At 37.6% G+C, this 24230-nt stretch overlaps 1 long non-coding RNA gene across 1 annotated transcript in view; it reads left to right on the forward strand.

The window, feature by feature from the left end:
• Positions 1–349: 349 nt before the first annotated feature.
• LOC139677088 (uncharacterized) overlaps positions 350–24230 on the forward strand; it is a 180429-nt gene continuing 156548 nt past the window's right edge. The window contains exons 1-2 of the long non-coding RNA XR_011698774.1: positions 350–425; positions 4879–5054. This is a non-coding gene — a long non-coding RNA (uncharacterized lncRNA). The remainder of the gene's footprint in view (positions 426–4878; positions 5055–24230) is intronic.

Genomic DNA, 24230 nt, shown 5'->3' on the forward strand with positions numbered 1-24230 from the left:
TTTAATAGATGAATTTGACACATTTTTATTTTCTATTTTCATAGTAGCCTTGTCAACCAAGGCATGAAATCTGACACAGGGTAGGAATTAAGATGCGAGAACTTTTCATCTTTGAACTCTATAAAAAGACCTTCCAATAAATTATCATTATTTAAAAGGATTTAGGAAATATCCAAGTGTCTTGGGTTGAGCCCTTGAATGAGTCATGCCTATGTTTTGTGTTTCTGTTTCCTGCAATAGAGAGGAGATAGTTTTAGTGCCAAACATTCTGTAGTAACATAAGATTGCTGGTTAGTGCTTGCTGGGGAATGTGCAACTGGTGCAAAGGATTTTCTTCAGCCTTGTGTCCATGCAGGTTTTATTTCATGTCAGTTAAAGACGCATGACTGCAAGGTTTGGATTTCTAACAGTACTGGGCTTTGTAGGTGAGGCGCTGCTCCTATCCCCTTGTGACTTTTCTTTGGGTATCTTCTGAGTGCAAGAGGCAATGTTTGGAAAGATGTGTATGTGCTTTTGTTAAGTGGAGAATGTTATTCTTCAGTTCTTGAAAGTGTTTTGGAAGCTTGGGGAGAGAGGATTGACTCTGTTTTGTTTTACCCTATGCATTTATGATAAAAATATGTCAGTCTTTCTTTCCATGGATGAAACCCGTGTGTTAGGAGGCCAGATCAGAATCTTGGATATTATTTGGATAATATTTTGTGTTCTAGCAATTGTTGTAGCAATTTTGTTTCCATGTGGTTTACAGAGGATTGTGTGCCATGCTGTTGTGATTTTTTTCTATCGGCACTGTTGCAGCACGGGACTGCAGAATGTGCTGGTCTAACAAAATGTTGGGAAAAGATAAAGTTTGGCTGAAGTTAAAAAAAATCTTATTTGACTTAATAGTTTGACACTTCCCGTATAGCTAACAGTTACTGTGATATGTTGTGCCCATAATACCCCTGGTCTCTTGTTCTACGTGGGATTTTAAGCAGCATCTCCTGCCAAGTGCTTTCAGTCTTGTTTACCCCTTGCACAGTAAATGCGTGTGTGAGCTTGCTGTGGCTGCCTGCAAATCAGTGCTGTAATCCTGGTAATTACATCCTGACATACCTGACCCTGGGACTGAGAACGCACCCCCTTCTGTCTGCTCAGACCTGTGGCAGTAGAAACAGACTGTTCTTAACCACGAGCCAGCTGTTTTGATAGTGGGGGGCTGTGGATGGTGGCTGCAAACTTATGTTTGTAATAATACACAGAAATAAATGCACTGTAGTACAAATGTGCAGTTTTGGAAGAAGGCTTGAGGGAAGATGATCTAATTCTAAAGGGATAACTGAAAATTACTACTGTTTTCAAAGTACAGAATCCTAATTCTATCCAGTAATAAGGCAAAAACCTAGGTAAAATTAAAACATTTAGAAATTTAGAACTGTTAAAAATTATTTTTCCTATAGTTCCCCTTCCCCTTAGTTTCAAAAATACAGTCATAGTTGTTACTCACAAAGGAAGAAGAAAATAAAAAGGAAGCAAGAATATATAATTGTGCTTATTAGAAGAAATAGTCAGAAACTGATTAGTGTGGGAGGAATTAATTATTAAAACTACCCACGCGCTCTGTTTTTTTAAATTTTTTGCTATTCAATTATGCATCAGTAAATGTTATCATGCAATCATTGGCAAGCTGATAATTACTATTTATGAATTGCTGCTTTTTAAGTCTGACCTTTTGATAAATTCCATTTGTGGAGGTGGTTGTAGATATACACCGATCTTGGGGAGCAGTGTCATTTGTTTTTCTTCAGTTCTGAATTTTAATACAATGTTGCAGTAGCAGTTACTTATAAGCAGTTACTTTTATTTTTTGCTAATAAGACCAGATGATTTAATGCACAGAAAGGTGCCCCTGTAAAGCACTGAATTAAAAGCAAACATTTCTTGGTTAGGCAAGGAAATGTATGTAAATGAGTGATCTGTGAAAAGTACTGTGAAAGATTGTAAACAGATGCCTTTCAAAAGCAAACTTTTAACCTGGGTGCCTAAATGGGGTTTACGTGCCTGGGGTTAACCAGACACTTGGGAAAATTTTATTTTTTAATTATTTATGAGCCCTTGAACATAGCAGAGGTCACTGATGTTATCTTTGCTAGCTAATTATACATCAGTATGATTTCATTCTGAAAATAAGCACTTTTACCCCTTCTGAAACAGAAACTTAGAGTTCCTAATCCGCCAAGCAGCAATTCTGTAAATATCCCGAGGCTATTAAAGGGGACTGTGGGAGCAAGTGGGATCACAGTGATCAAACTGACTGAGGGGATTATGGGCAGTGCTGCCCAACCACTTGGCCAAATGAAGGCTCCAAGCGCAGAAGGAAAGCACATTATTGCTTTGGTTTCCAGCCTGTCCTGCTTGACACGCTTTGTGCCTCTGCAGGAATGGGTATTTCTGTGGGTGCAACTGTGCCAGAATCTATTTAAATTTTCAATTTTCTTCAGCTAAAAAAAAAAAAAATGGCAAATGCTGTTTGGTTTAACTGAAAACTGAAAAGAGGACTCAATTTATGTATATACAAAATTGTGTATTTGTGGATATCTTAGATTTGTGTGTAGTGTTTGGTTTTAATATTATGCTGAGGATTCATTGCTAGCTGGAGTGCTCCACTGTGGCAGGATTTCAGGGCACTCATTCTCTTGAGGAAACAAACTTGCCTGGGTAAGAATTTCAGAATCGTGAATTACCATGGCTCCCGCCTGTTGAATTATATTGTTTGCTTATGGGATGGAGGATTACTTTCCAGTAGTCTGATTAAAGCTTTTTAAAGCACTAATTTTTTTTTTCTAAAATCTAAGAACAGTTTTGCTTTCAGAAAATTCAATTAGATCAAAATGGGTTAGTTCTCTGGGGTCATGCAGTGTGCTGCAGTGCTGCTTCGGGCTGCACAGTGCCCTGTGCTCTGGGAGCAGTCGGTCTCCTTATGTGGGACATTCTCAGTGAGCAGCCCTAAGTGGAATAAATAAGCCATGGCTAGTGGGGTTTTTTGCTTGTGGGTTTTTTAAGCTTTCACAGTTGATTTAAGTAGGATGTATACATACAGTCCTGCACCATCCGATGCAAATATGCCCTTTTCTCCTATTTCTCCCACATTTAAACAGTATAAAGTAACTTTGTGGAGCTGACTTGACAAGTATTAAATATTCCATTATGTTCTATATGTAATATTAAACTCAAGGATGAATTATTTTTATAAAGCTATTTCTCTATATTCTGAAAGTGGTTTTGAAATATATTGAGTCATAAAGATGCTCCAGCTGGGCAATAACTCTGTTACTGAAACTGGATATGAAGAAGAAAATACACTGAATTCTTTTGCCTTCTTGCTTTCTCTTCTTTGGACACATCTTCCTTTAAAAGTGTGGAAGTCTAATAAGAACATAATAGTGTGTGTTGATGTGATTTAACTGAATGCAATAACAATTCTTGGAACAGCAGCTTAAATAAGACTCTAATTTTACTTATGTAAAAAGTACCCATGAGTAAAACAGTAAATTTTAAGTCCCCAAGGAAAGAACTCAATTCTTATTTTTTCTGATAAGGAAGTTTAGTTTTCAATTCTAGTTATGTTGCATTAATAAATTAGTTGTTCAGCAAAGCAAATGCAGAGATTCATTAAAGTTGTGGGAAAACAGCAAAATTATGGTTATGTTTTCATTGAGAGCTGGTTCCTTCTGACTAAAGTTGTTGAACTCTAGTTCTGACTAGAGTTTATCTTTGGATTTTACCATGTTTTGCCACCTTAAAGTCTGTGGTGCTTCTATATTTTATTTACTGTCTAAATACATGACTCAGTTGAATAATATTTTGGTGTTTGTGAGATGAGATTTTTTTTTTTGGCCAGTTTAATTTTGTGATCATAAACAGGAAAACCATAATAATCTTCAAAACGTCTTTTTTTCAATGATGTTTTTTTAATTTACCCTCAGGTTTGTTTCTTCTATTCTCATAAAAACTGGAATGCAAAACTGCTCTGAGAAGAGTTTTTGTTAAAAACACAGCTTTGTGTGCACATGCAGAGCCAAAGATACTTTGTTTCTTTTTGCCATTTAAGTGGAGGAAAATATTAATATAATTTCAGATTATTTGATCCCTAATGCAATTGATCCAGTTTAGCTGGGAACTGAACAGAGATTCTTAATGAGCAGAAACTTTAGCTGCAGTCAATACTTCTTATATCTGGAAAAGAATGAAATAATACTAAGGAGCTGTGAGAAAAGATGTAAAGGTGTCCTTTATGAATGATTTATGCGAGTTCATGCTTTTTCACACAAAACCAAAATAGACTCATGCTAACGATCTACATTTTAATCTCCAGAAATTTAGAAATAGTATAAGCTCACTAAGTGCTAAATTTAATAAGGGGAAATCTGTGGTATTAAGTACTTACAAGCAATTTTTGTCAATATTAGGAAAAAAATGAGTAGTTGTGCTGTTCCCATTACCATCTTGATTTTCTCTATTTAAAATCCTATAATGGAGTCCATATTAGAGCACTTAAGTCTCTTGACCAGCCTTTTCTTTATTTGTCTGTTGCAAGCCACCCTAGAGCAGGACTTCAGTTACAAAGGATAAAGGAGAAATGCCCCTTAGCATTCTGGAAGGCAAGTGCTTTTGCAACAACTGCTCCTTGGAGTTCATATTTAGAGGTTGACTGAAAATGTCTCCTTTTGCCTTCAGCCCCACCATCGTTCATGCTAATCACAAACTATAACAATAAACCACTCTCACTAACTAATGTTGATGATGTAATAATTCGTGTAATTCCATTGTTGACAATTTTCCCTGAAACACTAAAACAAGATAAGAAAGTTATTAATCTTGAATTATTTTCCAATTCAGTTTCCAGATGCTGTGTAATAGTTCTGCTACTTTGTGATGTTCCATAAAGCTGAAAATCTGAGATCTGCCTGTGCCGATTCATGTGACCTGTAGTCAGTGTCTATAAATGAAGACCTGCCAGTTGCTACTTTATCTGGAGGAAACATAGAGCAGTCAAAAGGAAATGCTCCTCAGAGGTAAGAGAGCTTGTGATGTTTGGTTTTGTTAATTCTCTCTAGAGTGGTGAATTCTGCCTATTTGAATATGTGCAGTTGTGTGGACTGAAATTTGCTGCAGGAAAAGAAGCAAAAAAAAAAAAAGTGAAAATAAAGGCATCTCTTTAGACTTGGGTTTTGATTTTTTACTCTAAGGAAAGGCATTACTTTCTGTTTGCTAGAGAACTTGTGTGGGGTTCTTTCTCTTATGTTCAGAAAATGGAAAAGTAATACTTGAGGGCTGAAAAGCTTCTATCAGAAGCCCTCTAAGGTGCTACAGAAGGCCAATTAGCAAATGAATATCCATTTCTGGGTTATACCCTTTCCAGTTCATGCAGTCAGCCCCTCTCACATCCTGGTATGATGAAGTGGGAAGTTAAGGAGTACAATACATTCTGAACACCTGCCTATTGGGAAACAGAGACTGGAAATGAACTATGAGCAATGTGTATACAAGGCTGACTTAAAGAGTTTCCACAGGGAAATCTGAGAACAGGCTTTGTCGTGGACACTATGGTGATGGCTTTTATTGCTTTTGCCGTGCAAAGTCCTTGTTCCAGCCATTTATATTAAGCTGCACCCTGGGGTGATTAGTCTTCTGTAGATGGGTAGGAGGGAGATGACAGTCGTGTATGGCTGCAGTAGAAAGGCTGTATGTTTGGAAGAAATTTCACAGATTGAATTTGACCTCTGCAGCAAATGAGCTGTGGAAATCCTTGGAACTCTCACCCAGAAAAACAGAAAGCATGCATTTTCCTCATCAAATGGCCTTCAATGGTTTAACTTATTTTTCTGCTGCTAGAGGGGCAGAAGCCTTTACGTATCTATGCCTCTACATCTTGCCTTTTATTATTTCTGAATAGTTTTAGCTGAGACAAGACATACTTGTCAAGCTTGGCTTTACAATTTTCTTCCTGAGTGTGATTACAGTGAAAAATATTAGACAAAGGAGTAGGAGGGGAGCGGAAAGCTTTGGAATTGTGCATGTGGGTTATATCTAGATGTCCCTAGGTGAGATAATTAGCATGATGGGAACCTGCCTGGTCTATTAGTACTTAGCATTGTTGTATTGGTGCTTTGAAAATGTTCTAGAAATGAATGAAGACTGCTCACAGAGCAGGAAAGTGATCTATTGTGTTATTTATTTATTGTCTATAATTTTTGCTGCAATTTCATATTTCTAGCAGACTGTTAGCAATGTTATGTGAATTTAGGCTGTTGCTGTGATATAATTTTTTAAAACATAATTGTCTCAAAAGCCACAAGCAAAACACTGAGAAGTTAGGAAGCTGAAGGTGAGAAGGGGTTATATTTTTTTCATTTGTGATTGAAACATGAATGCTGTTGGTTGGGGTTATTTTAAACCTTTATTGCAATTCACACTTTGACTCAGAAATCTCAGTCAGAGTCCTTACTGATCAACTTCTAGTACACTTTGAGACTGCTCAGTAACCTGCCATTCCTTGAAAACTTAATGGTACAGTAGACACAGGGCAAATAGCTCTGTCTGACAGTTTCTGCTTCGTAGGCCTGTAATGGCTGGAGATGTGTGTTTTGCCTCTCTCTTGTAGAACACCTTTTCCTTCAGCAGAAGCAGCAAAAAGAGCATGTAATTGACTTGGTAACAGTCTATTGGCTTGTACCCCACCAGCTAAAGCCACACAGGACTGTGATGCTGAAAGCTTTTCTCCTTCCTTCGGGAGCTGCATAAAGTGGAGAATAATATGAAATAAGTTCATAGTTTGTCCACAGGTGTCAGATGCCAAAGTCACTGAAACCCTTAATTTAGATGATCTGGCAAAGATGTCGAATTCTGGGAAGGTCTTTTGGGACCTTTCTGTGATCTCAGCTTTTGACAAGGTCTTTGTAATCATTGTACAGAGAACAAGCTGGTTATTGTTTCTTCTTTCTTAGATAGTCTGGGAGGATGCTTAACCACCTGCTTTATGTGGTGTGGTTCTTCCTTTAACTAGATGAAATTTAGTATTAGATTCAGCTCAGTCTTGATTGTCTGAATCTCATTTATTTCCTGCTATTATTAGACCAGGACAACAGGTCATTTTACTTCATTAATAAAGAGTTGATACCTCCATGCATAATTCTGCTCTCTCCATATAACTTTGTATATGAATTCATAGTGTAACATTGAGTTAATGTGTGGAGTCTCTATAACACAAATTCAGTTTTCTAAGTCTGTGCATTTTGGATAAGTATGTTGGAAGAAACATACTAATTTATAGCCAATACCAAGAGCTGTGTCAAAGGAAAGCAAAAGGACCTTGCTGTGTGCAGAGCTGTAACTTTCTTCTCTTATGCATGGTGTTGAAAATAATGAAAAAGATGAGGGGAAAGGATAAAAAAAAGAATCAAAAAAGAGGAATGTTGTGAGCTCTAACAGCTTTTGAAAAAGTAAAAATTTTACCCAGTGTTCTTTAGCTAATTTCTTGATACAGGCTTTAAATCTTTGCATATGAACAGAAAACATTAGCTGTTAATATTCAGGCAGTCAGAATCTGAAGTATTTTGTCCGTTTCAGGAATTTAAAATGCTAATGAAGATTCCCTAACAAGCTGCCTAATTTCTCTTGCAATGATTTAACAAAAGTGTTTTCCATCTGGGAGATATGAGAAACAAACCACTCAATTTTGGAAACAGATTTTTTAAATTTATTGTTCTTTCTAATGTTGCATTGTGATGGAGTCCTATAAAGGAAGTTGTTTGCTCCTTGTGGTCCCTGTCAGAAGAATACACGCTGGTAATCTTGTTAGAAGAGCAAAGATTTATCCAGAAGAGTATGTCAACATATTCTCTACAGGTTTTTCTCTAAAAGCACAGACTGAGTAATGTGTTTTTCAAAGCCAAGAACTAAAACTTTAAGATGTGATATTCAAAGCTTTGAAGCTTATTTAGAGAGTAGCAATTAGGAAGTTCTGGGGCCATGTTGCAAAACTCCTTTAAATGCATTGTTATGTTATACACCAAAATCTAAAAGGAAAGACATTATGAATTTTGTATCAAAAATACTTTCTAACTAACTCAAAGCACATTTATGATGTATTTCTGTAGTTTCTTAGGGTACCTTATTCTCTTAATGCAATATAATAAAACTTTTGAGTTATGGCACATGTCAAGATAGGTACATTTTTGGCATTCAGTGTGGACTTTATTTAAAGAGAATGTTGTGTTATATTGGCTGGCACTTTCAGCATGTCCTTAAAAGCTGTATTTCTTTCCTTCTTCACTCCTTTTCCCTCAGTTTCAAATAACTTATTTCACCTGATTTCCATTGGAATTGTAAAACTGGCCCTTTCAAAGTAAGTTGTTATAGGAATGTGGACAAATAGATTGTCCTTGGTTTGATACAAATGCAAAGTGTTTATCTTAAGGCTTTTTTTATTGTTGCATTTTAAGAACTTGACATAGAATGAAAATGTATATTGCGGGCAGCATAGGAAAACCTAAATATTTTTTGCTACCAGTATCTCTGTTAACTGCTCAGGGAGAAGCATTTCCATTCATCCCATTTCCATAAATGATATTCCCTGCTTTATGAACTTGCTCTTTTAATGTACTTAATGTGTACTGTGCCGCCAGTAAGGAATCACAATGTGGATGCCACTGTTTACACAGGCATGTTCTTTAATCCTAACTCTGGCTGTGCATGCATTTAGAGCTATGGATGTCCTTGGGTCAGTCAGTTTACTCAATCCCTTGCAGCATCAACCTGCCAGTCTTTGAGACAGAGTTAAAATGTCTGTCAGTGCAGTTCTGCCGTGTGCATGGGCACTCTGCAAGTAACAGCAAAATTCATTGTTTGTATGAATGTGCTTCATAAGAACAAATGGTGCTTGCTGGAATGGCAAAACATTCAGGAGAGAAAAGTGTTTCCATGTCATTTTGTGACATTGCGGTGAATATCACTTATAAAACTAAAGGAAGGTTTTTATCATAATGGGGTTGTTAACACAGACACATTACAGATTTATTTTTTGTTGTTGTGTGTTGTAGAATTGCTCTGCACATTTGCTGCTCACAATGGCAGGTCTCCTAAATTTTCCTAAGTTAAAGTTTAAAATTACAATATTAGAGGGCAGTAGTGTTGATGATGATGTGGGAAGCTGTGAAATGAAAATATTTATGGTCAATAAGTTCCTATTGACTTCAGTATATTTAAGATCAGAGAAGAAATTACTTCTTTCTCAGTGCTTTTTTAGCCTTATTGAACTGGAGTAATGACACACACAGTCTCCCCAATTTATTTCTCTCCTCTGAAATCTTAAAAGGCAATGGGGAAGTTAAAAGTGAGATACGAGGAAGAAAAAAGACTCTTTTCCCTGGCAGCAAGTGAGCTGCAGTAACTGTGGTTTTGCAGCCTTGTTGTTCTGCACTGCAGAACTGATATCTGAATCATCTGGTTGTGTAAGGTTTACACACTCATTTTCTACTCTCCATGCCAGAGAGAGAAACCCCAGCATGGGAATGGCACTTGCCAGACTAATTGAACCTCATTTGAAAAAAATAGTAAAAATTAAATTAAATGCAAGGGTAAATATTAGTAAGCATAAATGTCTGTCATAAGGTTATTTTGTGGTTATTTCTTGAAGTAGTACATCTTGGTTTTATTTATACTTGCTTTATACAACTGTACTCAATTCCTTTTTACACTTTTCACACAGTGTGAGCAATGGTTTATTTTGGTAATGTAACAATTTAATTACAAATAGAAATTATGCAGTAAAATACAACATTAAAGAAAATACTATTCCTTTAAAGATGGTGCATACTGGATGTAAGTTAGTGCTGATCTCATTAGAAGTTTTCATTTAGTCCCATCTGTTTGAATATACAGCAATGATGAATTATTAACACAGTCCTGTAAGAGAATAGTCCTTCCTTACTGTCAGAAAACAGCATTTGGTTTGATACACAAAATTAAATCACTCTGTGCTTGTGAGGCTTGTTAATTATATCTGAAGTAAAGGATTTTAATTGATCTCAATGCTTGCTGTGCAAAATAATTTTCTTCACTTGAATGTGAAAGACCACATATCCACTTCTCTTCTGTTTTTATCTTTAATATTAATTTAAGCTTTTAAAGAAAAACCCCAGACAGAAGCTTTCAACAGCTGATAATTTGGCACAAACACAACTCAGCATCTATTCAACTTTTCAATAAATGGAAAAAGGATAAACAAACACTATCCTTTAATGTATTGGCTTGCACAAAATGATGGTTGTTCATTAATCTCCACATAGCGTTCATAAAAAACTTATGCAGTCTTGATGTGCAGCCTCTGTGTGAGAGGTTTCTCAGCCCACCAGGAGAATAGTTGGAAGAGCATCTTTGGCAGTGGAGCATGAGCGCTTCTTTCTCTGCACGGGCTGGTGAGGTTCCTGAAGACATGGGTGCCTATTACTGGTAGCAGTGGCTGGAAGGAGACAGTCTCTCCCTTCTGGAGAGGCTGTTCTTGGACCCCGGATGGTCCCGGTTGACAGGGCAGCAGCAAGTTTCACATCTGCAGAATTAAAACCAGCTTTCTGATAGCTCTGCATAGACAGTTCTGAAGATTTTTGTGACTGCTTCTGGAGAAAAAGACTTCTATGTTTGGGTGCAGGAGAACAACTTCTGGATAAACTTCCAAGTGATTCGAGTTTTTCATATAAATAACTTAAAAATTGAAAAAGAAAACCAACAAATCTCCCAAACCCCCAAACACTGATGATTTTAAATGCAATATATTGCAATTTCATTTACACTTCTCAGACTAGGCAAGTTTTAAGATTTTGTTCAGTTGCCTCAACACGTAAATTATCAAAGGATTAGGAATACTTCATATTGTGAAATCCATTTGGAGCAGGAGGTCTTGAGGCAGAGAAATAGGCAGTACTGGCCTATGGGGATTTTGAAGTCAGTTCATACTCTATCCCAGCTCTTGATGGCTCCCCACATCTGACTCCCTTTATGATACTTCTGGTCCAGAAGCAGCTTCTGTGGGGTTTCTTATGCTGTGTTTCCTCTCATTTAGACCTCAGGGGTGTGTGGGACACCTCAGCTTTCCAAAGAGTTGAGAGACTTCATTTCAGTTCAGCTATGCTAACAGAGGTTTTACTGGAAAGAAAAGAGATGAACTGGAGATAATGACTAGGTAATGACTTAATATAGTAATAACCCAAATTGTCCACTTAACCTATTTCATTTCTGTTCCCTAAGTGAGATGAATAACTGCCCCTGGTAGGAGAAGGCAGAGGCCAAGCAGAAAGAGTCTCATAGTAGTGCTGTTTTCAGTCCCAGTCCAAACCATGGAACTTGCTGCGCGTGTGTTCTGTTTGTCACATCTGCTGCACAAGCCATACATCAGTTTGATCCTTGTCCCTTGAATCTGTTAATGAAGCTTATGGTTTTTTCCACATCCACAACCTAATGTGAGTACCTCTTTAACCAGCATAGTACAAGTAGTGGTGGTATCTTTTTGTCATAGGTTTGTATCTGTTAATACATTCCCATATAATCTGCTCATTAAGTTTAGCATTGCTATATTGCATATGTGATACTTACCAAGATACCCTAGGACGATTGAATATTTAAATCCAAATAGCAGGTTTGTCTATAAAATGAAAAAATAAATAAATAGAATTAATTTGTGACTTGGGGATGAAACTCAGGATGGAAATAGAAAGCATTCTAGAAGGAAATAATAAAAAGGTGATTATTGCCTCTGTCAGTTTCTTATCTGCTTAGGTCCAGAGTGTTCAGAGACTAGACCACGTTTCAAGGCAATTGAGTGCTGGAAGCATTTAGTCCCACTGTGCCCTCCTCATCTATTTCTACAGCCCAGATGGAACCTTATTTACCAATGAAAAGCACAGATGAAGGAATTGTTGGAGCTCAATTTGTGAGGATTAAAAGATGTGCAGTCAGTTTCAAATGCTGTTAAAAAAAAAAAAGAAAGAAATGGAACTGTGGTTAAATTACTTTCATTTGAAAATTTCAATCAGCTTGATAATTCAAGTTCTTTTAGCAAGCACTTTAATATATTTTGTTTCATCAAAATTTAAGTTTTTCACTAAAGGATAATGACAAGGAATTTCCATCCAATGCAGATATGAATCTGTCTGCTGGCTTGTGGTCATTGAAGCTTCAGTCTGTTTCCTATCAAGGATGTCTACTCATTCCTTTTCCACAATCAGGATCAGTTCACCTAGCTGTACAAGTATCGTTTAGGTGACAGGATTTTCTGTTCCATTGCATGAATGTTTTTAGCACTTCTGACCTGGATTATAATTAGCCAAATCGAGCTAAATATTGTGTGTTGTCTGGGAGACGAGGACAATGCCCACCTGGCTACAACGTCCTTTCAGGTAGTTGTAGAGACTGATAAAGTCACCCCGAACCCCCTTTTCTCCAGGCTGAAAAACTCAGCTCTCTCAGCCACTCCTCATATGACTTAGTCCCTAGACCCTTCACCTGCTCTGCTGCCCTTCTCTGGACACACTCCAGCACCTGCATGTCTGTTGTGAGGTGAGGACCCAAAACTGGGCACAGCACTTGAGGTGTGGCCACACCAGTGCTCAGTACAGAGGGACAATCCCTGCCCTGGTCCTGCTGTCGCATTGTTTTTGATACAGGCCAGGATGCCACTGACCTCCTTGCCCACCTGGGCACATGCTGGCTCCCATTCAGCCAGATGTTCATTGGCACCCCCAGATTCTTTTCCACCAGCCAGCTTTACAGCCACTCTGCCCCAGCCTGTGTAGCTCTGCAGTGGGTGGCTGTGACCCAAGTATAGGACTTGGCACTTCATTTTATTGAACGCTGTACAGTTCACTTCACATCATTGATGGAGCCGGTTCAAATGTCCTGATGGTAGTTGGTAGAACAGTGTTGAATGAATAGTGATGAAGGTCTGAGTCTACAGATGGAAAAATGATGGTAATCTGAGGTTCTATATGCTCATGGAAAAGGAGTGTAAATACTGTTGTAAGCACTGAAATTAAAGCTAAAGGTTAGGGGGTGAGCTGGCATGTATTTGTGATGGAGATCTCATAACTCTTGAGTCAAAAAAATGATTTTTAATGATGGTATTTACCCTTCCCTTTGTTTTGTCCTCTACATTGCTTTCTACTATTTTCTCCCAGAAGAATGTACCCACCACTGGTGTCAAAGTAGTTATTATTCAGTATCAGAAAGGTAACACTGCAAACCTGACCTATAACATAATTGTTATGGTTTTGAGTTGGATTTTGTTTGTGAGTCTGTTGGCTTTTTGTTTGTCTGTTTAGTGGTGGGTTTGTGGTTCTTTTTTGGGGGTGGAGGGGGGTTTGGGTTTTTGTTTGTTTTTCTGCTGAAATGTCATCTGGGTGGTTTTTAATGTTACCTTGATTGAAACTGAGAGCATGTAATATTATTAGGAGCTGTGTTGTCAAGAATCAACATTTTACACACTCATCCTATCATTTCCCTAGCACAGAAGCTGCATTTATATTCTTATTCTTAGCAAAAAGAAAGCAATATTCAGAATTGATAGGTAAAAGCTTCCATCCTTTTGCTCTAAATCTGGTTTGTTGTAAAGAAGCTGGCCTGGCTTGTATCTACTAGAAGCTTATACACTGGATATGCAATTGTCATTGGTCACAAGACCTGCACTATATTTTGTATTTTACATTTTTGACAAGCTAAAAATTCTGCTAATTTTAAAAATTGGTACCAAACCCTACAATAATTGCTTATAATGCTGCTTTCCAAAGTATTAATTATCTTTAAAATAGTTTTGCTAGCAAATATTTAAAACGTGCCCCAAATCTTTTGATACCTTGATCCTTCGATCCTGTGCATCCTTCATATATGTACAGCTTTCAGATTGTGCTTGGGACTTGTCATGTATTAATTTCACAGTATGCCTTAAACTATGGGAAAGAAGTTGTTTTTATTAAGCCTTTGTAAGGACGTGCTTCTGGTTTTGTTTCAAATGATAGCACTATAGTAACTAAGTCAAGAGTTGTAAAATCAACTTTTAAAGCAATAGATTTAAAATAAGAACAACAACAATCTACAAGTTATTCCTTTGCAATAAGGCTTAATTTATCAAAGCTATGAAGAAATCCTATGAACCTGTTGTTTCTACAACTAAAGGAACATCACTGAAGAAATTTGGTTTATTATAATTACAAAAGCAGATTCCATGAGTAGCAGATGTTTTGAGAAAGCTGAAAAATTGAGTAAAGTTTTAATGAGAGCTATTGTAGTGGTTAAATAATGCATACCTCCAGCTACAGAGATGCTACATTTAGAGATTCTAAACTCTTATGTTCCAGTGTTGAAAACAATTAAAATGTCTTTTTGTCACCAATTTAAGTAATGCTTGAAAACTAAGAATTTTAAGTGTCTTCCCTGGAGCAAGAAACTCAATAACAATAACAATGGCTTTTCCCTATTGTGCTGCATAAACTGCCTTTTGCAGCAACAGCTTTTTGAAAAGAACTAACATTCAACAACCTGTATTGCTGCAATCTGGAAGTAAAGGATGTTCTTTGGAATAGGAAAAATGCCAAGATCTAAGCATTTCGTGGAACCATTACATAACATATACAGTTCAAATACTAATCTTTTTACAGTATTTTATGTTCAATGTTTGTTTTATTAACCTCATTTGCTTTTGTACCTCATCTCCCAATCAACCCTTCCCTTTAGATTCATGTGACTTACAAGATATACCAGAAATTTATTTTCTGGAAGGTTGGGTTTAAGTGAATTCTGGAATTTTAGAAATCTCTTCTGAAGAAAGTGGAAAAAGGGCTGTGAGCCAGGTGAATGTGTGGGGAGTGTGGTGCAGAGGGACTTCTGCCTCCCTTTTCAGGCATGGCCCTTCTTGCCCTATTCCACTGGCATGTGCTGATCTTGTTCTTCTGTCTTCCTTCAAAGCCCAGCCCAGGCTACTCACTTTACCAGGCGACTCTGAGTTTTCTTATGTCTCTCCAGCACATCTCTGTCTGCAGCACCTAATTTTGGGACACAAGTAAGTCTTTCACAGAATGGTTTCCTTCCTTGCCCTGCCTCTGGAGAGGGGGCTTGCTCTTTGTACAGAAGCCCAGAACAGGAGTCCTCATTCCCAAACCATCTCTGTAAGGAAAGCTTGGCCCACCACAGGCAAAGGCATGTCCAGCTCGGAGCAAATATTTGCCGTCTTCTAAGGCCCAAGTATGCAATGGTTTTGAAGTCCCACAGTAGTGTCTGTGTATTGTGTCTTTTCGATTAAAGAACTGTGGTTTTGTTTTTAAACAAAACTATGCAATTAGTGTAGGTTTCCAGAATAGCCAAATGTGGATGAAAGTGTCAAACAAAACAGTGGATTCATCAGCCTACCAAAATTACAGGCAAATCTACAAGTGTACTTCAGCACACTAAATTCATTCAGATTGCAGATTTATGCAGAAGGAGTGGGGAAATAGTTCAAACATCCCTGTAAAAAAATTTGTTTTAAAATACTTTAATAAATGCAGTTATACCTTTTAATTACCAGTAGGTTTACTTAAAGTGATATGTGAAGATGGGATGCTTATCTGAAGTATGGGGTTTGCTTAGAGTTCTGCATGAAGTTAAAAGTACTTATCAGAATATTACAATATCTGTGCTCATGTTGCATTGTATGTATTCATTTCCTTGGATTGCTCTGCTCTTTCCATTTCAGTCTTCATTATCTATTGCAAAAGTTGATGGGGGAAAAAACCACAATAGAAATCATCTCTTTGATTACAGCTAATCATATGGAAAAAATGCAGAACTTCTTAATTATCTGGTAAAGCCAGCGATTCTTCAGGGACAGTGCAGTTAATTTCCCTTCTTTGTGTTTTGTAAGCATAACACTATTAATCATGGAGATCATAAGCTCAACATTCCTGAGAATGTGGCAGTTAAATAAATGCAACTGACTTATGATACACCTCATAAGAAATCTTTGGAGACATACATATTTTGCCTTGCCTAAGGAGTTAGCATGCTCTCTGAATATGCAGTTGAAATAGAGCAAAGGCTTAGAGCATGCCATCAGACCTTTCTGAGGCCTGCAATGAATGGGCTGCCAATTCTCATTCTTCACTATGAATTTTATTTATTAATGAAGCTATCTTAAAATCTTCCTTAATATATTGTTGGTGACTTTGTTGCTGCTGAAACATTTTATCTTCTTTGGCAGCTGTGGATGAAGTTGGGTAATCCTAGCTCAGCTCCTCTCTGGATGTTTGATTCTGATCTAGAATGAGTGCAAGGCATTTTAGTACTGAACTGGCACCGCAGGTAGCAGGGTTTTTTGAAAAACCCAAACCAAACAATGGTTATCTGCGTGTTTATGGACATCAGTCGGTTATGTAACTTGGCATTTAGCAGTCTGAGGAATCCTAAAATCAGATTCAGTAATTGAAGTGATGGATGTAACAGCTTGCATATCAATTATTTTTACCACCTTCTATGTCTGCCTTAACACTTCACTTTATCGTGTTGTTCTCTGGATTAATTTGTCAGTCTAATGGTGTGACTGCAAAGGTCACAGAATCGTACTGAGTGCTGGAAGTCCTAAGCTGTATCACAGCTCCGAGTTTGAGTATCTGTAAGAAAAGAAAAATAGGGAATGTGACAGATGACACTTTTCCTAATGAAAATAAGAAACAAAGTGGGTTTTGCAGCACAAACACTTATGACAGACCTTGACAATGTAATTGCTTTCAGTCTGCTAACATTGTGTTAAGATGCAATTGAGCATTCTGACCAGCTTCCAGGTGCATTTTCTACCTACGTAATTCTTCCTGTTCTCAAAATTAGCATTTGTATCTTATTTTAACTACTTGATTAATAAATGAACTATATTCAAGGTAGAAATTAAGCACCAGTCTACCTACTCCTGTGAACAGCCACTGAAGTTAAATTATTCCCTTTCTTATATAAAATAGGTTATGACAACCACTCATCAGTTGCTGAAGGGAATACAATACACCCGTGTAGACAGAGGAAGATACTTTTTTTTTAAATGTATAATAGACATCCAATCAATTAGTGTAACCATGCAGTGCTCATTTTGCGCTATGTCACATTATCTTAGGGACAATGGGAACTGGTTGGTGTTCTGGTTTCACTTTTTAAGAGGTTGTCAGCCAAGAGACCTTTGAGGTAAATCTGCCTTAGACCTTAACAGGGAATTTCCTGGAGAAGGCCAAGCAAAGTTCATTAGCACTGTAGAAGATCCAAGTAACTAGACAAGGCAGTGATAGGAAAATTTACTTGAGCTGAACTAAACAGTGAATTGATAATAGTGATAACCACACTGCTTTTCTGTAAGATCCTGCTGGATTAAATACTGGTGTAGAACTAGGAGTGCTCTACTTCTGTCTCATGGGAGAAGATCATGGTTTGAAATACCGGCTGGTTATTTCTGCCTGCTTGGGTATAGTGGATGGTGTTTGCTGTGAAAAGGTCACATAAAATTTTAATTAAGACAGAAGAAAAGGCATGGGAAAAATTGTGAAGCCTGGCAGTGCACCTGCTGTGCTCTCCCTCGTGCTCCTTCAGAACAAGTGTGGCTGTAGCAGAGTGATCTTTGTGCCTCAGAGCACCTGCTCGCCAGGTGGCTGAGTCTCTGGGTGGGACATGTGCCCTCAGGACTCCGTTATGGAGAAGGGATATGGGTACTTATTGTTGTTGTCCTGCAGAAGTTTTCAGTTCATAGAAATGCTATTTGCCCTGCTAAGAAATGAGGGAAATTATTGCTCTTAGTAAGCAGTGCTGAAGTGGTACCACTAGATTTACTTTGTGACAGAAATAAAGAAATTCTTTTAGAGTAAAAATCTTCATTCAACTAGAAAAGTCACATTTTCATTTGGCCTGTCAAAGCAAATTGACAAAATATGTAATTGTGGTCGCTCTGAAGTACGTCTTTGGTATCTGTACCCTGAATATTTTGCTTGCTTACCTGTTGTTCATTTTTTAAAAGTTTTTTCAGTTCTTTCCAATCCTTGCTTAGAGGCTCATCTTTTATAAACTATTACTTAGCCTCAGGACTGCACCTTGAATCTCTAATGGAGCTAGCAGTGACCGTATCTGCTCTTACCTAAGGTACTAAAGGGGATTCAAGGCTTTGAAAAGTCAGAGCTTTCCTTTAGTTTAACTTTGTTTAAAAACTAGGTTTTCTAAACCTACTTACCCTGTTACTGCTCTTAGTTCCTGCTGTTTTGTGTCAGAATTTGTCCTCTTAGTTAAAAATAAATGTGTCTTGTGTAACTGTGTGATGCATGTCATCAAGCTGTGTTTGTTTATGTGTGCATAACAAAGGCTTGGGGAAAGAGAGAGAAGGATGATATCACCGATTCCGACTTTTAAATTTTTTAAAATTATTTCAATGATGGATTTCATTTATTTTTGTATTTGAAGAGGAATAGTTTAACTACTTTACTTTTTTTAATTAACCCCTCCCCCCCCCATCTCTATGAAAACTGTAAAAATCAACAGGAAGTTCCAAAAATTTGTATAGTTAACATAACCTCTTTCAATTTTAATGTCATATTGACATTAAATATTTGATAGAAAAGTTTCATTTTCACTGTATAAAAGTCAGTGGTGATGTCAGCCCTGTTTTTAGTGATTTTTCTTCTTGGCTATACCTCACTTCACTAAATGTTGAGTAAATCTTGGTAGTTTGTCTCCAAAGGTAGCTCTGAGAGGCAATCAGTGAAGGTGTAAAAGAACACTAAATTTCATGTAAATTTGGCTAAGAAAGGTGGTTCATGTAGTCTCTTAACTGAGCTGGGCAGTGCATAGCAGGACTAGGTAAAAAAAATTATTCAAGACTTCATTCTAAGACACAGAAATAAATGGATATATTGTCAGTGGCAAAGTTCATTGCCAAAAAAGGTATTAATTCTAAAATACCATCTTTAACTATAGATCAAATAGGCCTGGCTGTTTATACTGCAACCAATATTTGAGAATATGCAGCATAAAATAATTTCTTACCTTAGGCTCTGAAGAAGAGAGAATAGCGAGAATAGCAAGAGGAGAGGAAGGGAAGACTATTAACATTAAAAATTTGTACTTAAAGCATTAGATGACTAAAAAATGCAATTTTATATGTTCTAAATCAACACTGACTAAGCAATTACATTCTCAAGTGGAACTTGGATTTGGTGAGGGGTTTTATGTTGTTTTTTTACTATTAGAGAAGCAACGTGTCACGTCTGCCATTCTCTGCTGTGACTTGTCCTTCAGCAGCCATGGCTGGGTAAAGTGGACAATGCAATTTTGTGAAAAAAGGGTGCACATATTAAATTGTGAATATATGATATTTAAATGCGATTTCTGTGTTGCAAATGCCTCTGAAATGCCTCAGGAAGTAGTCTAATGGATTTTAGTGGAACAGAGTATCCCAACAATTTATTGAATTAAGGCTCCATTACTGTTTTGATACAGTTATGATAGGTAAAGTATTTGTTCAGAATTCCTAGTTCAAATTGGTGCAAAATAAACAGATTTTTTTTATTTTCAGTTTAAAAGCTTGACTCTTCCAAAGAATTATTTATGCAAAGCCTCAAGGGTTTGATGTGCTGTACAAACTGAGGTGTCAGTTTGCATCTGGATTTGCTGCTGGAAGTTCCTCTGTTGTCGGCTGGTGTTTATGCAACTGTATTACACAGATTGTTGCTTTACTGCTGAATTTTAGTTTTCCTGATGAGAACACACAGAATGCCAGAGAATACACAGTACTGCCAAAAAACTACTTCAGGATCACAAAGAATATTTTATGTAGAGAAGTTTTGTTTAATGTGATCTCTGATATTTTAGTCTTTACTTTGGATAGGAAGGGACCCCATAATCTATTTTTTCCACCAGATCAGTATCAGATAAGTTGTTGGTTGAGTTTGGAAATAATGAAGAGATCATAGAATCATAGAATCATTGATTGGGTTGGAAAAGACCTCCAAGATCCTCAAGTCCAACCCTTGGTCCAACTCCAGTCCGTTTACCAGATCATGGCACTCAGTGCCATGTCCAGTCTCAGTTTGAAAACCTCCAGGGATGGTGAACCGAACCCCTCTCTGGGCAGCCCATTCCAATGCCTGAGCACTCTCTCTTTAAAGAATTTTTTTCCGATCTCCAACTTAAATTTCCCCTGGCAGAGCTTGGGCCTGTGCCCCCTTGTCCTATTGCTGAGTGCCTGGGAGAAGAGACCAACCCCCACCTGGCAGAACTTCCCTTCAGGTAGTTATAGACAGTGATGAGGTAATGGAGGTTATGTTTTTGCTTTGTATTTGCATTGGGCCCAAGTTAATTCAGATGTTTGGATGCAGCCGAAAGTCACAGAGACTACGTGGTGAAGACATACTGATGATAAGTCCTGGCACTATATTGTTTATGAGATCTGATGAGAAAACAGAATGAATTCCTACAGCTAAACTAGGTAGATGATACACTGTATTAATCAAACTGAAGTTTACAGGTCTTGAGTTGTTCACTTAAAATTTAACCATATTTTAAAAAACCAAAGCTAAATAATACCATGATCTGTCTCCAAGATTTATTTATACCAAATCTATCAATTTTTACCTTTATGGGAAGTCACAATTCAACTGTGACATCCTTCATAGCAAAAATGATATTCCAGACATCATAAATGACATTTCCCTTTGAGCTAGCCTGCAGATGAAGAAGCACCAATACCTGTTCGGAAGCTGATTTAGAGTTAACAGGGGGACAATTTTACTGTGCTACAGTACATAAACATTCCACAGTGATGACGCTTTATAGCTGGTCACAGTGCTGATAAATATATTTTATGGAATATCTGCTTGTAATGTGCAGATGGAGACAGGAGAATTCTCCATTTCATTTTGGTTTATTTTATTTTGTCATTTTAATAGCATTTAGAATAAGCCTGATAGACCATTAGAAACTAGAAGATATACTTAGTTCTTAGTTACGCTGTTGTAAATTACAGTTTACTGTTTTCAGTAACGTTATTCCACACTTATAGAACAATTTTCAGATTATAGATTTGCTTTGAGGTAATAGAGAGATGTAAGATCAGAAAAAAACAGAAAAACATCAAACCTGTCCTGGAAGTTACTAATATTTTATTATTTCAAACAACCAACCAACCCACAAAATAAACCCACCACAAAACAACAGCAAAATATAACCCTACACAAAATCCTTTTATTTGTACTGCAGCTGTGCATCCTGCAATAACAAAATATCTTCTGATTAAAAGCTAAATATAATTTTTGCTTTAGGCTGTTTTTATCTAAAGAGTCTCCTGCTGACATTGAAATAAGTGGGTTCAGCACCTGTGGAGGGCCAGCTTCATAAATTTTAAGTTCTTTAACTGATCATTCTGATTTAAAATGTCATAAACCTTCTGATCCTCCATTGATCACTTTTGACATCTTTTCCCATGAACATCAGGACAGGGAAATATGGGACTATGAAACTCTAATCCTCCTCTTCAAGTCAGAGTGAGAAATCCCATGAGTCCTATTTGTTAGCTTGTGCTTTGCTTTTATACCTGAATATTTCAAGAAACTGTGAATTAAAATTCCTGAATGTTATTCTGTGGCACTACCAGGGAACCCAAGGCAGCTTAAAATCTGCCTGAATCCTGCTAGATCTTCCTAGTCCCAGAGGGTATTGCCATTGTGCCCAGGAAGCTCCAGAGTAGGACGAGACTTGAGCATGAGTTTTCCAACTCTGCCCTCTGAAAAGGAGAACGAAGAAGACTAGTAGAGAATGGCAGCTCTTGTGATTCTTACTGTTCTCTTACAGATCTTTCCTTACCTTCTTAACAGCTGGCTTAATTTGTTTAAGGGTCCTTCAGGGGATGGAAGGGGAAATCTTGTTTACAGGGTGGGTATGTGGTTTGACTTTTGCAGTTTCTGAAGGAGCAGAAATAGACTTGCAAATAACAGCTCTGTCTTCCTGTGAGGCTCTGGCTGGGACTGCGCTGAAGGCAAATGCCCTGTAAATCCTCATTAGTGTCAACAGGAAGATATTGACACAGACCCCAAAATTACCATATTGCAAAGTGTATGATTTTCTATTTTTAGATTGTGCATGGAGATAGTTGAGCTTTGCTTTGTGTCCTACAGAACAGTGAAATCTATTATGGTGTGGATTCTCAGTGTCTACTAAAATATTTTCAAGGCATGATAAGCCTCGGAAAGTGCTGTCCCAGGAGTTTCAGTATATCAGTGTCAGTACTGGGTGCCCTTGGACAGTCTTGCCATAAAGGCCCACACTTTGCTATTGCAGTGGTGCTGGCCTGGCTGAGCAGTGCCTTAGTGAAGACAGAGGGAAAACCATGCAATAATCCTGATTGTCTTGATTCTTCTCTCACAGTTTATTGCATAGTCATGAAGCTGGGAGAGGTTAAAGTGATGTTTGAAATTTAAATTTTAGCATTGAATTAGTAGGATTTGTTTTACTTTCATCATTTTGTTTCTCTCTCAGAGCACATGCCATGACGATTAGGCAAGAATCTGGCAGTTCTTCCCTTTGCAACCTCAAACCGGTAATGCTGGAACTATGAGGCACCAGTTTATCTAGCCACTCTCAGACACTCGGGGTTCCTGAAGAGAGAACCACTGTAGTAGTGGTGATTTGTACATGAAGATTTTAGAAGCAACAGAAAGCCAATTACAAATTTGGTGTTATCTACACTGCATCTGTGCTACAGACCAAACTGCATGTTTCTTCTTTTGAAGTAAGCCTATTTTGCCTTAACATTTTCATGTCTCTTATGTTTAAACAATAATCAGAATGTACCAACAAGGTTAAAATATATTAATATGAGCTCATGAATTTGAACCACATTCTGGACCCCTCCCCCCAAGGTCTCTCTTACTCAGCACTGCTGTAAATGGGTGCTAAGGTGGATGTATGTGAATTCATTCATACACAGCTGAGTGCCATTGTACTTTATTATGCCAGCGTGATAGAGCACATAGGCTAGAAATAAATCTTTGCTGATTGCAGAGCAAGAATTCAAGAAACATATCTGAGACATCTGGCTTTGGCATCATCCCTTAACAGCCCTTATAGGTGAGCTGTCAGAATGGTAGTTTTTTAATTTATGTGGTAGCTGGAACCTCTGCTTTGTCACTTCAGCTAACAGTTACGTTTTTTATACTCTTATAGATGTCTTTGCTGAGATGATGGTTTTCCAGACCTGAGTGTTAACAGGGTTTCTGTGTTGGTAGGCACACAGAGAAGCTGTGTCCTTTTGGAGGGTGTTATCACCAGTTTTGCTGTTTTTTTGCCTTTGTAGGATTTATGTGAATGCCTTGCACAGGCATTTTGTTTTCTTCTGAAAAAGGCTGAGCCATACAGACTTTCTCACCATAAATTGTGGGAATTGTCCATACTTATATCAGTAGTGGAAGAATTATGGGTGGACAATGCAGATCTACAAGCATTTTACCTTCTTGCAAACAAAAATGGTTGGTAGTCCAACTAGAGGTGTTACCTGAGCCAACCACTTAAAAGCACCATTGATTTCAGGCCAGGTAGTTCGGTGTTTTGGTAGGGAAGAGGTCAGGAACAGTGGCTGTGTAAGAGCCTGGATTGCCTGTGGTGTACACACCGAATATTAGTCATGAATACCATAAGGGCAGAGAGGTGCTCTAAGTGGGCAAGTGCCAAGGAGGACAACTTGACAGAGATATTGCTAGTATTGCACTGAGATTGAATTTGTATTGATTTCTATTTCAAAAGTTCTGTTGGGCTAATCTTGTATTTATTTGTATTGTAAACATAGCAGAAGAAAAAGCAGGGTGCCCATCAGTGTGAAAAACAATCTATGCAACTGGATGTGCTTGTGCTGATCTGAAAGCAATGCCACTGCAGTTAACCCTGCTGTGTTTAAGGAAATGTAATTATTGCTATTTGTTGGTATCTTTGCTGATTAAGGTATAACAATGGCTGCAGCACCTACTCTCGCTCTTTACGTGGCTCTGTCATGTTTTCCTTATAGTTCTTATTGCTTCTTTTGAGATATTTGCAGAAATTTTTAAGAGAACAGTCAGCTCTGCTCTGAATACTAAAATCCCTGTAATAGCATTTCTATTGCACATGTTGCACCCGACATAATCTCTACCATATAAGGCAGAAACAAACATTAAGTCATT

The sequence above is a fragment of the Pithys albifrons genome, chromosome 11, assembly GCF_047495875.1.
Source record: "Pithys albifrons albifrons isolate INPA30051 chromosome 11, PitAlb_v1, whole genome shotgun sequence".
Taxonomy (NCBI): domain Eukaryota; kingdom Metazoa; phylum Chordata; class Aves; order Passeriformes; family Thamnophilidae; genus Pithys; species Pithys albifrons.